The sequence below is a fragment of the Conger conger genome, unplaced genomic scaffold, assembly GCF_963514075.1.
Source record: "Conger conger unplaced genomic scaffold, fConCon1.1 SCAFFOLD_37, whole genome shotgun sequence".
Taxonomy (NCBI): Eukaryota; Metazoa; Chordata; class Actinopteri; order Anguilliformes; family Congridae; genus Conger; species Conger conger.
The window spans coordinates 287,664-299,746 of record NW_026890511.1 but is presented as its reverse complement, the minus strand read 5'-3'; positions in this window follow the sequence as shown (position 1 = coordinate 299,746).

The following is a 12,083-nucleotide window of genomic DNA, read 5'->3' as shown; positions in this document are numbered from 1 at the left end:
GCCTGGGCACCTCCACTCCACTCAGCCTGGGCACATTCACTCCACTCTGTCTAGGCACATTGACTCCCATTCAGCCTGGGAACATTCACTCCACTCAGCCTGGGCACATTCACTCCACTCAGCCTGGGCACTTCCAGTCCCACTCTGCTGGGAACCTGCACTCCACTCAGCCTGGGCACCTCCAATCCACTCAGCCTGGGCACATTCTCTCCAGTCAGCCTGGGCACATTCACTCCACTCAGCCTGGGCACATTCACTCCACTCAGCCTGGGCACATTCACTCCACTCAGCCAGGGCACATTCACTCCACTCAGCCTGGGCACTTCCAGTCCCACTCTGCCTGGGAACCTGCACTCCACTCGGCCTGGGCACCTCCACTCCACTCAGCCTGGGCACATTCACTCCACTCAGCCTGGGCACTTCCAATCCCACTCTGCCTGGGAACCTGCACTCCACTCAGCCTGGGCACCTCCACTCAGCCTGGGCACCTCCACTCCATTCAGCCTGGGCACATTCACTCCACTCAGCCTGGGCACTTTCAGTCACACTCTGCCTGGGAACCTGCACTCCACTCGGCCTGGGCATCTCCACTCCACTCAGCCTGGGCACATTCACTCCACTCAGCCTTGGCACTTCCAGTCCCACTCTGCCAGGGAACCCCAACTCCACTCAGCCTGGGCACCTCCACTCCACTCAGCCTGGGCACATTCACTCCACTCAGCCTGGGCACTTCCAGTCCCACTCTGCCTGGGAACCTGCACTCCACTCGGCCTGGGCACCTCCACTGCACTCAGCCTGGGCACATTCACTCCACTCAGCCTGGGCAATTCCAATCCCACTCTGCCTGGGTGCCTTCACTCCACTCAGCCTGGGCACCTCCACTCCACTCAGCCTGGCCACATTCACTCCACTCAGCCAGGGCACATTCACTCCACTCAGCCTGGGCACTTCCAGTCCCACTCTGCCCAGGAACCTCCACTCCCACTCTGACTGGGAACCTCCGCTACTCCTCTCCACACCCGGCTCTCCACCCGACTCGCGGGGGCCCACTCTTAAGCCCTCCCGCCGCAAGTTATAGGCCCTTTGCCCGGGCGGAAAGTGAACCGCGGAACTGTGTCCCGCCCTCAATTCTCGTCCGATCGGAACGCGGTTTGGACCCGGTCTCCTGGGCGGCCTCGCAGCCCCTCTAGACCCAGCCAGTTAGCTCCAAGGGGCCGCCCCGAGCACGGGGAGGTGTGACACTTGACGCTTTGGCGCAACGGTGCCCGCGCCACGAGCCAAAAAGCGCCCCCCTCTCTCCGCCCATTCAAGGCAATGGGGAAACGCACGTTTCGGGCTCCGGCGGCCGGGCACATTCACTCCACTCTGTCTAGGCACATTGACTCCCATTCAGCCTGGGTACATTCACTCCACTCCGCCTGGGCACTACCAGTCCCACTCTGCCTGGGAACCTGCACTCCACTCGGCCTGGGCACCTCCACTCCACTCAGCCTGGGCACATTCACTCCACTCAGCCTGGGCACTTCCAATCCCACTCTGCCTGGGAACCTGCACTCCTCTCAGCCTGGGCACCTGCACTCCACTCAGCCTGAGTACATTACTCCACTCAGCCTGGGCACTTCCAATCCCACTCTGCCTGCGAACCAGCACTCCACTCAGCCTGGGCACCTCCACTCCACTCAGCCTGGGCACATTCACTCCACTCAGCGTTGGCACTTCCAGTCCCACTCTGCCAGGGAACCCCAACTCCACTCAGCCTGGGCACCTCCACTCCACTCAGCCTGGGCACATTCACTCCACTCAGCGTTGGCACTTCCAGTCCCACTCTGCCAGGGAACCCCAACTCCATTCAGCCTGGGCACCTCCACTCCACTCAGCCTAGGCACATTCACTCCACTCAGCCTGGGCACTTCCAATCCCACTCTGCCTGGGAACCTGCACTCCACTCAGCCTGGGCACCTCCACTCCATTCAGCCTGGGCACATTCACTCCACTCAGCCTGGGCACTTCCAGTCCCACTCTGCCTGGGAACCTGCACTCCACTCAGCCTGGGCACCTCCACTCCACTCAGACTGGGCACATTCACTCCACTCTGCCTGGGCACATTCACTCCACTCAGCCTGGGCACATTCACTCCACTCAGCCTGGGCACTTCCAGTCCCACTCTGCTGGGAACCTGCACTCCACTCAGCCTGGGAACCTCCACTCCACGCAGCCTGGGCACATTCACTCCACTCAGCCAGGGCACTTCCAGTCCCTCTCTGCCTGGGAACCCCAACTCCACTCAGCCTGGGCACCTCCACTCCACTCAGCCTGGGCACATTCACTCCACTCTGTCTAGGCACATTGACTCCCATTCAGCCTGGGCACATTCACTCCACTCCGCCTGGGCACATCCAGTCCCACTCTGCCTGGGAACCTGCACTCCACTCAGCCTGGGCACCTCCACTCCACTCAGCCAGGGCACTTCCAGTCCCACTCTGCCTGGGAACCTGCACTCCACTCAGCCTGGGCACCTCCAATCCACTCAGCCTGGGCACATTCACTCCACTCAGCCTTGGCACTTCCAGTCCCACTCTGCCAGGGAACCCCAACTCCACTCAGCCTGGGCACCTCCACTCCACTCAGCCTGGGCACATTCACTCCACTCAGCCTCGGCACTTTCAGTCCCACTCTGCCTGGGAACCTGCACTCCACTCAGCCTGGACACCTCCACTCCACTCAGCCTGGGTACATTCACTCCACTCAGCCTGGGCACTTCCAATCCCACTCTGCCTGGGAACCTGCACTCCACTCAGCCTGGGCACCTCCACTCCACTCAGCCTGGTCACATTCACTCCACTCAGCCTTGGCACATCCAGTCCCACTCTGCCAGGGAACCCCAACTCCACTCAGCCTGGGCACCTCCACTCCACTCAGCCTGGGCACATTCACTCCACTCAGCCTGGGCACTTCCAATCCCACTCTGACTGGGAACCTTCACTCCACTCGGCCTGGGCACCTCCACTCCACGCAGCCTGGGCACATTCACTCCACTCAGCCAGGGCACTTCCAGTCCCTCTCTGCCTGGGAACCCCAACTCCACTCAGCCTGGGCACCTCCACTCCACTCAGCCTGGGCACATTCACTCCACTCTGTCTAGGCACATTGACTCCCATTCAGCCTGGGATCATTCACTCCACTCAGCCTGGGCACATTCACTCCACTCAGCCTGGGCACTTCCAGTCCCACTCTGCCTGGGAACCTGCACTCCACTCAGCCTGGGCACCTCCAATCCACTCAGCCTGGGCACATTCTCTCCACTCAGCCTGGGCACATTCACTCCACTCAGCCTGGGCACATTCACTCCACTCAGCCAGGGCACATTCACTCCACTCCGCCTGGGCACTTCCAGTCCCACTCTGCCTGGGAACCTGCACTCCACTCGGCCTGGGCACCTCCACTCCACTCAGCCTGGGCACATTCACTCCACTCAGCCTTGGCACTTCCAGTCCCACTCTGCCAGGGAACCCCAACTCCACTCAGCCTGGGCACCTCCACTCCACTCAGCCTGGGCACATTCACTCCACTCAGCCTGGGCACTTCCAATCCCACTCTGCCTGGGAACCTGCACTCCACTCAGCCTGGAAACCTCCACTCCACTCAGCCTGGGTACATTCACTCCACTCAGCCTGGGCACTTCCAATCCCACTCTGCCTGGGAACCTGCACTCCACTCAGCCTGGGCACCTCCACTCCACTCAGCCTGCGCACATTCACTCCACTCAGCCTTGGCACTTCCAGTCCCACTCTGCCAGGGAACCCCAACTCCACTCAGCCTGGGCACCTCCACTCCACTCAGCCTGGGCACATTCACTCCACTCAGCCTGGGCACTTCCAATCCCACTCTGCCTGGGAACCTGCACTCCACTCGGCCTGGGCACCTCCACTCCACTCAGCCTGGGCACATTCACTCCACTCAGCCTGGGCACTTCCAATCCCACTCTGCCTGGGTGCCTGCACTCCACTCAGCCTGGGCACCTCCACTCCACTCAGCCTGGCCACATTCACTCCACTCAGCCAGGGCACATTCACTCCACTCAGCCTGGGCACTTCCATTCCCACTCTGCCCAGGAACCTCCACTCCCACTCTGACTGGGAACCTCCGCTACTCCTCTCCACACCCGGCTCTCCACCCGACTCGCGGGGGCCCACTCTTAAGCCCTCCCGCCGCAAGTTATAGGCCCTTTGCCCGGGCGGAAAGTGAACCGCGGAACTGTGTCCCGCCCTCAATTCTCGTCCGATCGGAACGCGGTTTGGACCAGTTCTCCTGGGCGGCCTCGCAGCCCCTCCAGACCCAGCTAGTTAGCTCCAAGGGGCCGCCCCGAGCACGGGGAGGTGTGACACTTGACGCTTTGGCGCAACGGTGCCCGCGCCACGAGCCAAAAAGCGCCCCCCTCTCTCCGCGCCCATTCAAGGCAATGGGGAAACGCAAGTTTCGGGCTCCGGCGGCCGGGCACATTCAATCCACTCTGTCTAGGCACATTGACTCCCATTCAGCCTGGGCACATTCACTCCACTCCGCCTGGGGACTTCCAGTCCCACTCTGCCTGGGAACCTGCACTCCACTCGGCCTGGGCATCTCCACTCCACTCAGCCTGGGCACATTCACTCCACTCAGCCTGGGCACTTCCAATCCCACTCTGCCTGGGAACCTGCACTCCACTCAGCCTGGGCACCTCCACTCAGCCTGGGCACCTCCACTCCATTCAGCCTGGGCACATTCACTCCACTCAGCCTGGGCACTTTCAGTCACACTCTGCCTGGGAACCTGCACTCCACTCGGCCTGGGCATCTCCACTCCACTCAGCCTGGGCACATTCACTCCACTCAGCCTTGGCACTTCCAGTCCCACTCTGCCAGGGAACCCCAACTCCACTCAGCTTGGGCACCTCCACTCCACTCAGCCTGGGCACATTCACTCCACTCAGCCTGGGCACTTCCAGTCCCACTCTGCCTGGGAACCAGCACTCCACTCGGCCTGGGCACCTCCACTCCACTCAGCCTGGGCACATTCACTCCACTCAGCCTGGGCACTTCCAATCCCACTCTGCCTGGGAACCTGCACTCCACTCAGCCTGGGCCCCTCCACTCCACTCAGCCTGGGTACATTCACTCCACTCAGCCTGGGCACTTCCAATCCCACTCTGCTGGGAACCTGCACTCCACTCAGCCTGGGAACCTCCACTCCACGCTGCCTGAGCACATTCACTCCACTCAGCCAGGGCACTTCCAGTCCCTCTCTGCCTGGGAACCCCAACTCCACTCAGCCTGGGCACCTCCACTCCACTCAGCCTGGGCACATTCACTCCACTCTGTCTAGGCACATTGACTCCCATTCAGCCTGGGAACATTCACTCCACTCAGCCTGGGCACATTCACTCCACTCAGCCTGGGCACTTCCAGTCCCACTCTGCCTGGGAACCTGCACTCCACTCAGCCTGGGCACCTCCAATCCACTCAGCCTGGGCACATTCTCTCCACTCAGCCTGGGCACATTCACTCCACTCAGCCTGGGCACATTCACTCCACTCAGCCTGGGCACATTCACTCCACTCAGCCAGGGCACATTCACTCCACTCAGCCTGGGCACTTCCAGTCCCACTCTGCCCAGGAACCTCCACTCCCACTCTGACTGGGAACCTCCGCTACTCCTCTCCACACCCGGCTCTCCACCCGACTCGCGGGGGCCCACTCTTAAGCCCTCCCGCCGCAAGTTATAGGCCCTTTGCCCGGGCGGAAAGTGAACCGCGGAACTGTGTCCCGCCCTCAATTCTCGTCCGATCGGAACGCGGTTTGGACCCGTTCTCCTGGGCGGCCTCGCAGCCCCTCGAGACCCAGCCAGTTAGCTCCAAGGGGCCGCCCCGAGCACAGGGAGTTGTGACACTTGACGCTTTGGCACAACGGTGCCCGCGCCACGAGCCAAAAAGCGCCCCCCTCTCTCCGCGCCCATTCAAGGCTATGGGGAAACGCACATTTCGGGCTCCGGCGGCCGGGCACATTCACTCCACTCTGTCTAGGCACATTGACTCCCATTCAGCCTGGGCACATTCACTCCACTCCGCCTGGGCACTTCCAGTCCCACTCTGCCTGGGAACCTGCACTCCACTCGGCCTGGGCACCTCCACTCCACTCAGCCTGGGCACATTCACTCCACTCAGCCTGGGCACTTCCAATCCCACTCTGCCTGGGAACCTGCACTCCACTCAGCCTGGGCACCTGCACTCCACTCAGCCTGGGTCCATTACTCCACTCAGCCTGGGCACTTCCAATCCCACTCTGCCTGGGAACCTGCACTCCACTCAGCCTGGGCACCTCCACTCCACTCAGCCGGGGCACATTCACTCCACTCAGCGTTGGCACTTCCAGTCCCACTCTGCCAGGGAACCCCAACTCCACTCAGCCTGGGCACCTCCACTCCACTCAGCCTGGGCACATTCACTCCACTCACCGTTGGCACTTCCAGTCCCACTCTGCCAGGGAACCCCAACTCTACTCAGCCTGGGCACCTCCACTCCACTCAGCCTGGGCACATTCACTCCACTCAGCCTGGGCACTTCCAATCCCACTCTGCCTGGGAACCTGCACTCCACTCAGCCTGGGCCCCTCCACTCCACTCAGCCTGGGTACATTCACTCCACTCAGCCTGGGCACTTCCAATCCCACTCTGCTGGGAACCTGCACTCCACTCAGCCTGGGAACCTCCACTCCACGCAGCCTGGGCACATTCACTCCACTCAGCCAGGGCACTTCCAGTCCCTCTCTGCCTGGGAACCCCAACTCCACTCAGCCTGGGCACCTCCACTCCACTCAGCCTGGGCACATTCACTCCACTCAGCCTGGGCACTTCCAGTCCCACTCTGCCTGGGAACCTGCACTCCACTCGGCCTGGGCATCTCCACTCCACTCAGCCTGGGCACATTCACTCCACTCAGCCTGGGCACTTCCAATCCCACTCTGCCTGGGAACCTGCACTCCACTCAGCCTGGGCACCTCCACTCAGCCTGGGCACCTCCACTCCATTCAGCCTGGGCACATTCACTCCACTCAGCCTGGGCACTTTCAGTCACACTCTGCCTGGGAACCTGCACTCCACTCGGCCTGGGCATCTCCACTCCACTCAGCCTGGGCACATTCACTCCACTCAGCCTTGGCACTTCCAGTCCCACTCTGCCAGGGAACCCCAACTCCACTCAGCTTGGGCACCTCCACTCCACTCAGCCTGGGCACATTCACTCCACTCAGCCTGGGCACTTCCAGTCCCACTCTGCCTGGGAACCAGCACTCCACTCGGCCTGGGCACCTCCACTCCACTCAGCCTGGGCACATTCACTCCACTCAGCCTGGGCACTTCCAATCCCACTCTGCCTGGGAACCTGCACTCCACTCAGCCTGGGCCCCTCCACTCCACTCAGCCTGGGTACATTCACTCCACTCAGCCTGGGCACTTCCAATCCCACTCTGCTGGGAACCTGCACTCCACTCAGCCTGGGAACCTCCACTCCACGCTGCCTGAGCACATTCACTCCACTCAGCCAGGGCACTTCCAGTCCCTCTCTGCCTGGGAACCCCAACTCCACTCAGCCTGGGCACCTCCACTCCACTCAGCCTGGGCACATTCACTCCACTCTGTCTAGGCACATTGACTCCCATTCAGCCTGGGAACATTCACTCCACTCAGCCTGGGCACATTCACTCCACTCAGCCTGGGCACTTCCAGTCCCACTCTGCCTGGGAACCTGCACTCCACTCAGCCTGGGCACCTCCAATCCACTCAGCCTGGGCACATTCTCTCCACTCAGCCTGGGCACATTCACTCCACTCAGCCTGGGCACATTCACTCCACTCAGCCTGGGCACATTCACTCCACTCAGCCAGGGCACATTCACTCCACTCAGCCTGGGCACTTCCAGTCCCACTCTGCCCAGGAACCTCCACTCCCACTCTGACTGGGAACCTCCGCTACTCCTCTCCACACCCGGCTCTCCACCCGACTCGCGGGGGCCCACTCTTAAGCCCTCCCGCCGCAAGTTATAGGCCCTTTGCCCGGGCGGAAAGTGAACCGCGGAACTGTGTCCCGCCCTCAATTCTCGTCCGATCGGAACGCGGTTTGGACCCGTTCTCCTGGGCGGCCTCGCAGCCCCTCGAGACCCAGCCAGTTAGCTCCAAGGGGCCGCCCCGAGCACAGGGAGTTGTGACACTTGACGCTTTGGCACAACGGTGCCCGCGCCACGAGCCAAAAAGCGCCCCCCTCTCTCCGCGCCCATTCAAGGCTATGGGGAAACGCACATTTCGGGCTCCGGCGGCCGGGCACATTCACTCCACTCTGTCTAGGCACATTGACTCCCATTCAGCCTGGGCACATTCACTCCACTCCGCCTGGGCACTTCCAGTCCCACTCTGCCTGGGAACCTGCACTCCACTCGGCCTGGGCACCTCCACTCCACTCAGCCTGGGCACATTCACTCCACTCAGCCTGGGCACTTCCAATCCCACTCTGCCTGGGAACCTGCACTCCACTCAGCCTGGGCACCTGCACTCCACTCAGCCTGGGTCCATTACTCCACTCAGCCTGGGCACTTCCAATCCCACTCTGCCTGGGAACCTGCACTCCACTCAGCCTGGGCACCTCCACTCCACTCAGCCGGGGCACATTCACTCCACTCAGCGTTGGCACTTCCAGTCCCACTCTGCCAGGGAACCCCAACTCCACTCAGCCTGGGCACCTCCACTCCACTCAGCCTGGGCACATTCACTCCACTCACCGTTGGCACTTCCAGTCCCACTCTGCCAGGGAACCCCAACTCTACTCAGCCTGGGCACCTCCACTCCACTCAGCCTGGGCACATTCACTCCACTCAGCCTGGGCACTTCCAATCCCACTCTGCCTGGGAACCTGCACTCCACTCAGCCTGGGCCCCTCCACTCCACTCAGCCTGGGTACATTCACTCCACTCAGCCTGGGCACTTCCAATCCCACTCTGCTGGGAACCTGCACTCCACTCAGCCTGGGAACCTCCACTCCACGCAGCCTGGGCACATTCACTCCACTCAGCCAGGGCACTTCCAGTCCCTCTCTGCCTGGGAACCCCAACTCCACTCAGCCTGGGCACCTCCACTCCACTCAGCCTGGGCACATTCACTCCACTCAGCCTGGGCACTTCCAGTCCCACTCTGCCTGGGAACCTGCACTCCACTCGGCCTGGGCACCTCCACTCCACTCAGCCTTGGCACATTCACTCCACTCAGCCTGGGCACTTCCAATCCCACTCTGCCTGGGTGCCTGCACTCCACTCAGCCTGTGCACCTCCACTCCACTCAGCCTGGGCACATTCACTCCACTCAGCCAGGGCACATTCACTCCACTCAGCCTGGGCACTTCCAGTCCCATTCTGCCCAGGAACCTCCACTCCCACTCAGACTGGGAACCTCCGCTACTCCTCTCCACACCCGGCTCTCCACCCGACTCGCGGGGGCCCACTCTTAAGCCCTCCCGCCGCAAGTTATAGGCCCTTTGCCCAGGCGGAAAGTGAACCGCGGAACTGTGTCCCGCCCTCAATTCTCGTCCGATCGGAACGCGGTTTGGACCCGTTCTCCTGGGCGGCCTCGCAGCCCCTCCAGACCCAGCCAGTTAGCTCCAAGGGGCCGCCCCGAGCACGGGGAGGTGTGACACTTGACGCTTTGGCGCAACAGTGCCCGCGCCACGAGCCAAAAAGCGCCCCCCTCTCTCCGCGCCCATTCAAGGCAATGGGGAAACGCACGTTTCGGGCTCCGGCGGCCGGGCACATTCACTCCACTCTGTCTAGGCACATTGACTCCCATTCAGCCTGGGCACATTCACTCCACTCCGCCTGGGCACTTCCAGTCCCACTCTGCCTGGGAACCTGCACTCCACTCAGCCTGGGCACCTGCACTCCACTCAGCCTGGGTACATTACTCCACTCAGCCTGGGCACTTCCAATCCCACTCTGCCTGGGAACCTGCACTCCACTCAGCCTGGGCACCTCCACTCCACTCAGCCGGGGCACATTCACTCCACTCAGCGTTGGCACTTCCAGTCCCACTCTGCCAGGGAACCCCAACTCCACTCAGCCTGGGCACCTCCACTCCACTCAGCCTGGGCACATTCACTCCACTCACCGTTGGCACTTCCAGTCCCACTCTGCCAGGGAACCCCAACTCTACTCAGCCTGGGCACCTCCACTCCACTCAGCCTGGGCACATTCACTCCACTCACCGTTGGCACTTCCAGTCCCACTCTGCCAGGGAACCCCAACTCTACTCAGCCTGGGAACCTCCACTCCACTCAGCCTGGGCACATTCACTCCACTCAGCCTGGGCACATTCACTCCACTCAGCCTGTGCACTTCCAATCCCACTCTGCCTGGGAACCTGCACTCCACTCAGCCTGGGCACCTCCACTCAGCCTGGGCACCTCCACTCCATTCAGCCGGGGCACATTCACTCCACTCAGCCTGGGCACTTTCAGTCACACTCTGCCAGGGAACCCCAACTCCACTCAGCCTGGGCACTTCCAGTCCCACTCTGCCTGGGAACCTGCACTCCACTCAGCCTGGGCACCTCCAATCCACTCAGCCTGGGCACATTCTCTCCAGTCAGCCTGGGCACATTCACTCCACTCAGCCTGGGCACATTCACTCCACTCAGCCTGGGCACATTCACTCCACTCAGCCAGGGCACATTCACTCCACTCAGCCTGGGCACTTCCAGTCCCACTCTGCCTCGGAACCTGCACTCCACTCGGCCTGGGCACCTCCACTCCACTCAGCCTGGGCACATTCACTCCACTCAGCCTGGGCACTTCCAATCCCACTCTGCCTGGGAACCTGCACTCCACTCAGCCTGGGCACCTCCACTCAGCCTGGGCACCTCCACTCCATTCAGCCTGGGCACATTCACTCCACTCAGCCTCGGCACTTTCAGTCACACTCTGCCTGGGAACCTGCACTCCACTCAGCCTGGGCACCTCCAATCCACTCAGCCTGGGCACATTCTCTCCAGTCAGCCTGGGCACATTCACTCCACTCAGCCTGGGCACATTCACTCCACTCAGCCTGGGCACATTCACTCCACTCAGCCAGGGCACATTCACTCCACTCAGCCTGGGCACTTCCAGTCCCACTCTGCCTGGGAACCTGCACTCCACTCGGCCTGGGCACCTCCACTCCACTCAGCCTGGGCACATTCACTCCACTCAGCCTGGGCACTTCCAATCCCACTCTGCCTGGGAACCTGCACTCCACTCAGCCTGGGCACCTCCACTCAGCCTGGGCACCTCCACTCCATTCAGCCTGGGCACATTCACTCCACTCAGCCTGGGCACTTTCAGTCACACTCTGCCTGGGAACCTGCACTCCACTCGGCCTGGGCATCTCCACTCCACTCAGCCTGGGCACATTCACTCCACTCAGCCTTGGCACTTCCAGTCCCACTCTGCCAGGGAACCCCAACTCCACTCAGCCTGGGCACCTCCACTCCACTCAGCCTGGGCACATTCACTCCACTCAGCCTGGGCACTTCCAGTCCCACTCTGCCTGGGAACCTGCACTCCACTCAGCCTGGGCACCTCCACTCAGCCTGGGCACCTCCACTCCATTCAGCCTGGGCACATTCACTCCACTCAGCCTGGGCACTTTCAGTCACACTCTGCCTGGGAACCTGCACTCCACTCGGCCTGGGCATCTCCACTCCACTCAGCCTGGGCACATTCACTCCACTCAGCCTGGGCACTTTCAGTCCCACTCTGCCTGGGAACCTCCACTCCACTCAGCCTGGGCACATTCACTCCACTCAGCCTGGGCACATTCACTCCACTCAGCCTTGGCACTTCCAGTCCCACTCTGCCAGGGAACCCCAACTCCACTCAGCCTGGGCACCTCCACTCCACTCAGCCTGGGCACATTCACTCCACTCAGCCTGGGCACCTCCAATCCACTCAGCTTGGGCACATTCTCTCCACTCAGCCTGGGCACATTCACTCCACTCAGCCTGGGCACATTCACTCCACTCAGCCTGGGCACATTC